Source organism: Pleurodeles waltl, chromosome 9 (assembly GCF_031143425.1).
Source record: "Pleurodeles waltl isolate 20211129_DDA chromosome 9, aPleWal1.hap1.20221129, whole genome shotgun sequence".
In the NCBI taxonomy this organism is placed as follows: domain Eukaryota; kingdom Metazoa; phylum Chordata; class Amphibia; order Caudata; family Salamandridae; genus Pleurodeles; species Pleurodeles waltl.
The window spans coordinates 1,002,082,900-1,002,095,050 of record NC_090448.1 but is presented as its reverse complement, the minus strand read 5'-3'; positions in this window follow the sequence as shown (position 1 = coordinate 1,002,095,050).

Here is a 12,151-nt window from a genome sequence, read left to right as displayed (position 1 = left end):
TTTTTAGGCCAAAAATGGCTTTATTTTCGGTGTCTCCCACCTAAAATTGGGTTTGTTTCAGTATTGGCCTGTGGGGAAAATACATTCCTCTGATTTGTTTCCAAAATTTACTAAGTACCAGTTTGAAAATATCGACATATATGGGTTAGACATGCACACTTGTGCCTGGAGCACGTCCAACCTATTGACCCCGCTTAGAAATTCTGCCTATACTGTCTAAAAACATGGGATGTGGTGTGAAACACTCATAATGCCGTCGATGAAGCGGATGGATAAAAAGGTGTTCTGTCCTCAAACGTGCTATTCAATACCGGCACCATCGTCTTTTCAAGAAGGGAATTCTCTCCAGACTGCCTCCGCTGTTCTGTGGAGCATCATGTGGAAAGACCAGCACAAGTTGAAATGCCTTTAAGGTAGATTCAGCTGAACTGGTCAGTGGTAGGTGGATCTGGGTGGTAGAGGAGTTTCTCAAGTATGCCTCAAGTCATGACAGATGTTTATCTGAAAAGAGTTCCGGCAGAATCGTGGTACCACAGGATATCCTCCTAAACCATGAACGACATCACACTGTAGAAAACATGTCAATTTAGACCAGTGGAACTTCATGCCGTGTACCGAGCATGTTCCCTTCTCTCAACGTAGTTATACTTCGATTATGCACATTTCATTCAGGGAGTTGTCAAGAGTTACTGAAATAGGTGATAGTATATTTGGAATTCGCACACAACATGACACAGTAATGCCCCAGGTACAATCAATGTCCCGGTTAGATCTATTTAAACTAAGGAAAGGTCTACAATTAATGTTGGAAAAGTACAGTAAATAAAATAAGGAACAATAGAGAAAAAATGTTCAAGCACCTTTGGGTACACGATGGCCCAGATGTTATTTTAGGGCTTAGAAACTATCGTGACACAGGCGAAATATATATGGTAAAATTAATGCTACTTTCATTATTTGGTAAACCATACTCTCGTATTAATCATTCACACAATCCAGTTGATTAACTGATACAATCTAACTTCAGTGCTAAACCACCCACTAGGCCGCTGCCCGAAAAGTGAAATGAGAATCCAAGCAAAAAGTGGGCTGCTAATGATTTGAACAATTAACTGAATGAAGTCACATCACTTGGGAGAGAGGCTGAGTTGGCACAGTCAACACCTGTAAAAATGAAACAGGCTCTGAGGTTCCCGGTACCAGGAGACAGACTGATACCTTATGGCAGCACCAAATGTGTTTCTCCTATTTCCTGGTACCTGCTGGTTACAATCAAAGTTGTCCTGTGGCTTTGGAAACCACAGGTCAAGGGGATCCCAAAGGACTCGTTGGCAGACACAGGAGGAAACGTGCCATGCACATTTAGTACTGGGGTGCAACTGGTACTTTGAACAGGAATATATAGGAAGTCATGAGCCATAGGGATACACTTCCAGAGTTTCTGAGTTCAACTTGACCAGCTTCAGCAAACAGTAGGTATTTGATAAGAAAGGGGAAATTCCTACAGCTCATTTTGATCAAAGTAATGAGTGATATTAGCTCTCAGAAAATCAAGAGGGTTTTGGCAGACCACCTTCAGGCCACACTCATGTCTACCATTAGGTCATTTGTAAATGTGCTCACTAATAGCCAATGAGTTGGGTGCCCAGGCAGCAGACCGTGGCAGGAGTGTAGGCTCAAAAGCAGCTACAGTCGTTCAATATCACTGGCACATGTTGAAAGTTTTCATGAAACAGCTGTTATAGCGATGCTTCAGGTTTAGTCTTAGTCCACTGGGACAGATGCATCTGGCTCCTGGAAAGCCTTTCATAAACAATTGTCTTCCATTCAAGTCCCCATACCTTGAGCATTTGTCTAGCCTGTAATGGCAGTGAGTGCTCCTCTCTATTATGGGTGGACAGCTATTTGTTCTTCCAAAAAGGCAATAGCTGGGGATCTAGGACTCTTCCCATCTTTGGGAGGAAGAAAAACTTTAAATTTCGATACAACACCTCTCATCAGTTGATGTTGCAACGCCTCTTCTGGAGTTAAGACAAACAATGATGAAAATACAGTGGGTAGCATTTATGTGGCATACATTTGTATGAGATGCTTGCAACTACATCAGCCCAAAGGCTAAGTAAGGAGTGAAGGTCTTAGGTTATTTATTTATTTATTTGCAGAGTGCATATTCACATTTTAATTCATCTACCAGATGAGTTTTTAAGATAAACCGTCATGCACAAATGATAGATTCTTAACCGTGCCAAAATATAGGAAGTTACCACAGTCAAATCGGGGTTGGGGATGGCCATGGCCGCCAACACAGTAGCTTGCAAACTAGGTGAATAAAGGAAGAGCAGACTAAGTACTATTCTCTTTTTAATCTGCTGCAATTCCTCTCTAGAAATATGTTTCCCTGTGTGGTCTGCCACAAAGTGGTAAATGTGCATTTCTGCCTTTTCAAGACTAAACATGTGGACTACTGCATTCCCACACCTTCAAATCCCCCTTTTCAATACTATATGATCATCAGGATGTCATCCTAAAAAAACACCTGCTGCTAATTGCAAATGAATGGTGCATAAACAATACTACCAAGAATAAACTGGAAGACATGAAGCTAAGTCCATCAGCCTGCGCTATGATAATAAGTGTAGTGAGACTCAAGAAAAGGTTTAGCAAAACATGATGGTAGGCAAATCACAGGTCGAATGTGGAAAAAATGGTGCCCCTACCCAAGATACTCATCATGTTTTACTCTTAATATTATTTGCTAGTATTTCCTTTATTGCACCACTGCTATTGAACCTGAACCCCACCTGACTTTGTTATGTGTCTCTTGTTAGTCAGCACCTGCTACTGCCTTCCCCGGCATTAAAATGGCACCTCAATGCAGATACACAGTGGGTGCACTGCTGGCAAGCTGAAGGCACATGAAAGGCAACTCTATCTGTGTCGGACAACACCAGACACTAAGAAAAATATATTAACCTACAGCATGACTATTCAAGACACTACAAAGCCTCCTCCAGCGCTGCTGCTGTTTTTCATGTCGGTTATCTCTTGTTGACCAGGTAACCAACCCTAACTCCACCTCCCCCATCCCCCTTCCTTTTTGGCTGTCACAACCAGGTTACACTGCTCTGATTGGTGGAAATACTTAATTGTTCACAGTGCTGTTGATGCCCACTTCCTTGTTCATGGGACCCTCTTACATAGACCCACTGACCCCAAAAGGGACTTCAGTCAAGGTTGTCAAAACTAGTAACCCCGCATAACCTCAAACCTGATAATTTTCTACTTTTTTAGTGATTTCAACTTTCAGCTTGATGACACTTTAGACTTAAATTCCGAACCTCTCCTTGATGGTCTCATGGTAGTTGACTTGCTGCAGAAAGTCATTAGCCCCACATACCTAGCTAGCCATATTCTGGTCCCCAATTTCACTAAAGCCAATAGCATCCCACTCCCCATGGTCTGGACATATCACCATCTCATCAATTTCACTACCCCTTGCAGCCATCTGCAACCCAATAATACCTCCTCACAGGTTGTCCTTAAAAACAGATCATGAAGGGGAGTTACTAAGGACCAGCTAGCAAACGCTTTAAATCTCTTGTCCTGTGAGGAAGTTTCCAACATTACCACTACTGTCACTAGTTTTGAGAACCTCATCAAGAAAGCTTTTGCTTCCATTGCTCTCTTCAGAGAATACAGCTCCAAGCGCAAAACCTCCTCGGCAAAACAGAACTCAAGAACTTAACATTTCAAGTGCTTAGAATGTACTTGGAGACTCATTATTCTACATTCTGATAAAATCAGTTTTAAATCTGTTCTTAGGATTTACCAAAACAAATATGTTTGACATCCCAAATTTTTTGATCAATCAGATTGACTCGAACCACAACCTGTCCCTTGAAATCTTGAAGATTGTTAAAAAATTCTCACGCTCTTACGCATGATCACAAACCATCCATGTTTCACTGGCCCTTTGCTCCACTCTAGGCACAGTCTTCCAGGAGAAGATAAACTTAATTTATTTTCATTTGAACTTTTTCAACATCCTGGCTATGTCGCCAACGGGGTACTCTCTTACTCGCTTCACCCCATTAGATTCCCCCACAGTTGCTAAAGCTGTACAAACAGTTGGATCAGGCTCCCCTGATGATCCCTGCCCCGATTTTATCTTTGCCTCACACGTAGAGCTGTCTAGCAGGACATTTACCACACTGTTTAATATCCCCGTGTGTACTGCGGAACTCTGCACTGTATAGAAACACACTAATGTTCTTCCACTCTTATAATAACACTCAGCAGACCCATTAAATGGCTAATTAATCTGGCAAAAATGCTTTCAAAACTCACTAATGAATAACTGACCAGCAATCTAGAATTTAAGCTTCTTCTAGACCCACCTCAGTCATGCTTTAGAGCGGCTCATAGTACATAGCCACCTTAACTGGCAGCAATCGATACATCTGGTACATACTGAATACTCTTAATTCAAGAAGGTATCTTTGAGCTAAACGCAAGTGACGTGATGGAAACCTAGCATATATTTATTGTTTGTAGTAAGACCCTCACCAACTCTCTTAGTGTCATGCTTCATCGGGAGCTCTCCTTCTGGTCCCTATGGACCATGAAGGGCTTATCCTCAGTTGATGGAGCACTTCGATATTTCTTCTCGGGCATATATAATTAATAAAAATACCCAAGGTCAGCCCTTTACTCCTTGTTTTGCCTCTTATAAACATGGAGGAGGGAGATATTATAGGCTGTTCAAATATGTCAACTTCACACAGTGTGCCCAATTAACAAATATGGTGGGACAAACAACACTGCAAACAAAAGTGATAAAGTAGTGATCATCTTTGTCATAAGTATGTTTCATATTGTATACCACATGGACATGTGATCAACTAAATTACATTGGATGAGCTGCAATCAGACCTACATCCAGTACGTTTGTCGAAATAGTATAATGATTGTATTAAATCAATCAATTATAAAATCCACAGTGGGTTTAAAAACTGTGCACTTGTCTATAAACAAAGAACGCATGACAAACAGAGACCACATGGACATGTGATCAACTAAATTACATTGGTTGAGCTGCAATTAGACCTACATCCAGTACGTTTGTCGAAATAGTATAATGGTTGTATTAAAATAAATCACTTATAAAATCCACAAAGGGTTTAAAAACAGTGCACTTGTCTATGAACAAAGAACGCATGACACATAGAGACCGTAGACAACAAATCAAGTGTGAAAGTTCTTCAGGTAAACTCTCAATCAGTAGAGGCGAGCCTCTCCTATGAAAAGGCAACATATTTCACCAGTTTACTGATTGAACAGTTTGCCTGTAGTGAGAAGCATCTCTTTGTTCTTTACTTCACTGATCAATAACGGTTTGACAAAGATATTTTCTTCTCAGGTCCAACACGTTAGCGCAAACACAATCTATGTGATGCAAGGTTTCAGATCTGTAGCCGCACAGCCGGAAGCCAACATTAGGTCGCAGCGTGGCATTCCAGGGGCCCTTTAATTCGAAAACTAGACCGCCTCTAAATCCGAATCAAGAGAAGATCGTTTTCCTTTTTGGAAGTTGTCAAAAACGAAATAACGGTGCTTCTGATTAACAAATGTTTTAATATCTTTGTCGCGCCCTAGCAGAGAAAAAAGTGGCTCTTAGTAAGTGCTTTAGGGGCCCTCTTTGGAGGATGGATAGGCCATCGATAGAGGGCAAGTTGTACACTGTCTGGACTTTTCCAATGTAATGGAGATTCAGATTGTCTGGTTGTTAGAGAGCTCCCTAAATATCCATCGTGTACAGTTTGACAGTTGCTTGCATAATTAAGAGAAGCTAGATGAAGATCGTTTACAGTATTTAAATTCAATTCTAAACATATTATTGACTGAGGAGTAGATTAGGTACGAGCCCTTACACTTTGCATCTTAATTGTATTGAGATCCGTGATCAATTTGGGTGGAAATACTATTGCAGCATAAAGAAGGGTTGGAAAGACTTTAGTGTTCACTGCCAGAAGTGACAGCATGATTGCATGCCTGTCAATGCGTCTGACCCCTTCGGTGACTACGAGAGCTTTATTGTTTATTTGGCTAAGCTGAGTAGACTAGTTTAGTTTGGAATCAATTGTAGCACCAAGATGCTGATAGGTAATAACTAGTTCGTTTGGATGTTTCCCTATATTCCATCCTAAGTGCTTCTACTTCTTCCCAAATGCTGGAATTTTAGTTTTAGAGGCATTAAGGGTAAGGCCATTGGCGAGACTGAATACATTTAGGTTCGATAGAGGGTCTGAAGACTCAAAAGGCATTAAGGAAAGGACCACCCAATTGTCAGCATAGGCAAGGTAGGTGGTAGGGAAGCCACACAGTTTTGGTGGTAGGCCTTCTGAAAGACTCAGGTAGTTTGATAAATCTGCGCTGTTCCGCGAAAAAAGAAGGTGAGCCAATATGCAACCTTGTTTTACACCATTACCAGTGTGTACTTTGAGGGGATCTTCTTTCAAGCTAGACATGATGACCCTTGCCCAAAAGTCGGTGTGTAGATGTATAACCAAGTGCAGTAAAGACAAATCTATACCTTTGTCATCAAGTTTGTTCCAGAGTAGGTTCATTTTATTGAATGCCGAGCTATACTCAATAAGCAAACATACAGTGATTTATTTGTCTTAATTGGTTTTTCCACCAACAAGGTTAAGGCTGAGATGCTGTCTGCTGTGGAGCCTCCGAGTGTGAGAGGCGGTCTGATTAACTGACAAGAGTTTGTTTTCCATCTCCAATCAGTAAGTTCGTCCAGAAGTAGTTTTTACAAACAATTTGCCTTCGGCATCGAGCAGAGCAATGGGCCGAAACTTTTTTGGGGTACTCACTGAACCCTTTTTATGAATAAGCTGTGTTAGAGACCCCTTCCATGACCCACATCTCGGGCCTGTTTAGTGAATTTGAGTAAATAGGTTGAGAAGCAGTGTAGCTCACAACCCTGGATTTCAGTCAGTCAGGATTTATAAAGCACGGCTAATCACCTGATAGAGTATACGGGCACTTGTAGGTCTAGGAGGTTTATTGGAATAGCCAGGTCTTGAGGGCCATTCAGAATTTTGGAAGTGATGTGATCTTCCGGATGTGCTTGGGGAGGCTATTCCAGGTTTTTGCTGCAATGTGAGAGAAGGAGCGTCCTCCCCTTCTGCTTTGGTAGATGTGTGGAGTATGGGCAAGTGAAAGGGAGGCAGCGAGTAGTCTTCTCGATTATTAGTAGAAGTTCAGGTAGTGGTAGATGTATGTGGGTCCTTGGTTGTGTAGAGCCTTGCGTGCGTGGGTCAGCAGCTTGAATTGGCATCTCCACTGTATGGGTACCCAGTGGAGTTGCCTTAGGTGGGCTGTGATGGTGGTTCGTTAGGAAAGGCCGAAGGTGAGTCTGGTTGCTGCATTTTGCATGGCCTGAAGTCTCTGTAGCGGGTGTGCGGTGATTCTTACATAGAGGACATTGCCGTAGTCGAGTAAGCTGGTGATGAGGGCCTGTGTCATGCTGTGTCTCATGTGTAGGGGTAGCCACTTGAAGAGCTTACATCACATGTGCAAACTGAGGAAGAAGGCGAAGGAGACAGCCCTGATCTGTGAATTCATGGTGAGTTTGTTGTCAATGATGATTCAGAGGTTTCTGGCGTGGTCGGAGGAAGTGGGTGCGGGTCTTAGGTCTGATGGCTACCAGGAGTCGATCCATGTCTTGCTGCTGTTGACAAAGATCCGTACTTCTGTCTTGTCTGTGTTCAGCAAGAGGTACTTGTTCTTCATCCAGTTAGTGACGCTTGTCATGCATCTGTGAAGTTGGTCCTGTGGTGGAGGGGTCATCGGTGAGTGAGAGGATGAGGTGGGTGTTGTCCATGTAGGAAATTATGTTGAGACCGTGGGATCTTACAATGTTGGCCATTAGGGTCTTATATGCATTGAAGAGCGCTGGGCTAAGGGATGAGCCCTGGGGGATAAGGCAGATGATCTCCTTGGGTTTGGAGGTGGACATGGAGGTGGAGGTGGACGGTGGTGTTGGGTCCTCTGGGTTCTTCCGGTGATGAAGAGGTAATCCATCTGAGTGCGTCCCCTTGGATACCGATGTGGTGGAGTATTTCTATCAGCATGTGGTGGGATATGGTGTTGAAGGCCACAGAGAGGTCAAGGAGGTTCAAAGCTACTGTTCCTCCTCTGTTGAGGAGGGGTTCAGATGTCGTCGGTGGCTGTGATCAGGGAAGTTTCAGTGCTGTGATTGCTGCGGAAGCCGGATTAGGAGATGTTGAGTGGCTGGTTCTGCTCCAGGTATGTCATGAGTTGCTTGTTGATAATCCTTTCCAGTACCTTTGCTGGGAATGAAAGCAGAGACATTGGATGGTAGTTTTGGTTTTTTTCAGGGTCGGTGAAGGTTTTTTTGAGTAGTGGTTTGACTTTGGCGTGATTCCAGGCATCGGCAAATGTTGCAGTGGTGATAGAGATGTTGAGCAGGGTGGTGAGTTGCAGGCCGATCCTTTGGGTTCCAAGATTGAAGATGTGGTGCGGGCATGGGTCTGTGGGAGTTCCTGAGTCGATGGGTTTCATGGTGGAGGTGATGTCCTGGGTGAAGAGGATGTTCCAGGTGGTCAGTGTGTGGTTCGTGTCGGTTATGGTGGTGACGTATCTGTCAAGGAGGTCCGTAGGTGTGGTTTGGGGTTCACAGTTTCCATATATGGTTGCAATCCTGTTGTGGAAGAAGTGGGCAAGGTTGTCGCACAGCTCCTGTGAGGGTGTGATGTTGTTTTCACTGGCAGTCAGCTTGGATAATTCCCTAAGAATGTTGAAAAGTTCCTTGGTGTTGCTGCCGCTGATTTCGATGCGTGCAGCAATGGCTGTCTTCTTTATTCCCCTCAGCCGGCGGTGGTAGAGGTTGAGAGTGGTCTTGAAGGCTGCTCTGTTGGAGGTGTCCTTGCTGGAACGCCATCTCCTTTCCAGCTGTTTGCTGTCTCGTTTCGCTGTTCTGAGTTCTTGGGTGTACCAGCTGGCCTTTTTAGAGGATTTCCTCTGGATGTTACTCTTGATGAGGACAATGTTGTTGGCACAATTGATGATCCAGGCATTGAAGTTTTTCACTCCTTATTTGAGGTTGACAGTAGCGGGGTTGGAGGTGTTGAGGGCGTCTGCCTAACTGGTCTCTAAGATTTTGTTCCACCTCCAGTGAGGGGCTCTGGTCATCTTGGGTGTGGAAGTGTGGGGGCTGGAGTTGCTGAAGTAGACAATGGGGTTATCTGTCCATTTTTCAGCAGTGCAATCGGGAGGTCATTGGGGCCCGGAGCACACAAGGATTTAGCCATTTTAATCAAGGTGATTATATCAAGTTGAGCCATATTAAGGCTAGGTACAACTTACTTATCAGCTTAAAATTAAGCGGTGATATGCTACTATACAGCTCGCTGAAATGTGACTCCAAATAGTTGTACAGGATACAATAATCACTTGCTGCTTTGCATGACAGCGTACCAGTTCCTATCAGTGACCAAAAGGCTTTTGAGTCCTGCAATCCTATAAATTTCCTGAATTTTATCCAGGCGTAGTTGTGTTGCTTGTAGTGGTAGCTTAGTTGTTTGATACACTTGTCTCATTCAGTTTAGCATGGGGCAAGGAATGCTTTCCTTAGATTTTTCCTGTGGTGTCACTTTGTGTTACTTAAGAAGCTGTGCGTTTTTGTCCTTTTCAGGGGCAGACTTCTGCTACTTTAACCAGCCATTTCCTGTTGAGTAGCTAGTTGTGCTTCTTCCAGTCAAGTAAGATAATTTTATGTAACTGGGTGTGATGAATGGTTGTAGTTCTAGCACCTATAATTTCTGATCTAGACTGCTGGGTCCAAATCAGCTTTTTTGTCTACTAAAGATGGTAGTCTCTGGAAGATGTTGTGGAAGATGACCATACCTTGTGAGCTGGAAATCTAGCTAAATTTGCTGTAAGTTATGGTCACTCTCCTTTCTAGCAATTATTTCAAATTTCCTTCAAAAAGAAAATTTTGAGTGGTGGAGAAAAGTGAAATCGAGTGTTGATTTGGCAGCCTTTATCTTTAAAGTAAATTTTGCTGATTGGTCATGGTTGAAACGACCGTTCAGTTTTCTGATGCCCAGCTCATCTAGTAACTTAAGAATGTATCATACATTTTTGGAACTTTTCTATTTAAACTTGAGGCACATTGTGAGTGGCAAGTCAAAGGCAGCCTCAGGTGAGTTTTCAACGGGAATATCAGGCATCCCTAATTCTAATAGGTACTAGTTAAAATCCCCTGTCTTTATGATGATAACATTGCAATAGAAATCAGTAATGACTTCATTGTTATGGAAAACTGCCAGGATGTTTCCAGCCCATGAGCTTGCTCAGTAGGATATATACAAGTTGATAATTACCAGTCTTTTTTTATCCAGCGCCTCTATTAAGACTGTTAAAAAATAGCCAGATGAGGGACAAAATTGAGAACAAAAGTCCCTGAAATTACCATTTATTATGGGTAGGATGCCACCAGCCACTTTTCTTAATTTGAGCAGATTGACTTGGCCGAAAGCACAAGCCTCCATCGGCACCTCTCTTAGTACATACTACATCACCATCTCCTTGACTGTGGCTATCCACTGAGAGGTCAAAGCTCTTTTTTGTGAGGACACTTGAGGCCAATGGTGCAGTATGGTGTGGTGGTTCAAGATGACTCAAGGCCTAAGGCATAAAGGGTCCAGCAGCACAGTTAGTTGCAGAGATTTCATCTTCCTTCTTCTGCACCAGTATTGAGTCTCAAATTAAGCTAAACTTGGCTAAAAACTGAGCTAGAAAAGTAGTCTGTATTCTGCTGGGGTGCAGCGGGAAGTTGAGCATTAACCCCTGGGTGCACCAGATTCCAGTGCACATCATCAAAACACGCCAACACAGCAGAAGATTAAACTTAATCTTAAACAACAATGAGCCTTAGCCAATATCCAATGCAGCTGGCACCCTGGAGCTGCAACCTAACGTAGGACAATCAGAAATCCCTGTGGGTCTGATAGGGGCCATTCTTGCAACTTTGGGAGATAGCCTTCTACAGTGTTACTTCACATTACCCATATGTCTCATATCCTCTACACTAACAACAGAAAGAACAGTCTCAGGCTTCTGTGAGGTCAACAAGTTTAATAAGGTCCCTTCAACTACTGCTCCTAAGGATTCGGGAGGCCTAACAAGCCAACATACCCCAACAAATCAAGCACAAATCACTTGGAAAGCCACTTCAAATACTTTAGCAACACTGACGGTGCCCAACTATTAGCTAGCAGAACAGCCATGTCCCTCATATGCCTTCACCTCAAAAATTGCACCTACTTCAATCTTACCAACCACCACAATCAGGGCTAAAATCAAACCACTGAGCTCCGGGCTTATGGAGCGGTGCTCCTTCTCAAACTCAAAATCCAACTCTGATTCTATCTCTGGTTAGGAAAATACTGAGGCAGACCATTTTGAAAAATCAAAGCCAACTGCCAACTACAAACAACATTCTGGTACTGAATTAATGGCTAGTTCATTTGACAATTTAGAGCTATTAACCAAGCTGGATGGCCTCACCTTCATCAAATTCAACACACACTCCTTTTAAGCCTCAACTACCACCTTATAACAGTGAGGAGGAAGATCCTACTCCTCCTACCTATCCAGTTTTGAGCACTATGGGGGCATCAGATCAACTCTGGTAAAAATAGGGAACACACTAGGAACCAATCAGCATCTCTAGAGAAGCAGGTTCTGCATCTAAAAAAACATTAGCTCAGACTTAACTCTACTACAACAAATTATTAAAGCAGTGGAGAACACAGATCGCACAATGCAGTCCTACAGCCCTTGTTACTCCAACCTCACACACTTGCTTCCTACAAAATTCTATTGCATTATGACCAACTCAGATACTTCTTTTCGGCAACAACAGTTGATTTCTGGTAGGGGTGTCCAGCAAACTATCACAATTACTACAAGGCCTCACTCCATCCTGACTCCAACACACTTTGCAATAATAAGACAAGCTTCACTCCACCAATTTTGGTTAAGTAAGTTTAATTCACCTACCACAGGCGCCTTACTGGAAAGCACAATCTCAGATGGATACAAGGGCAGGTCG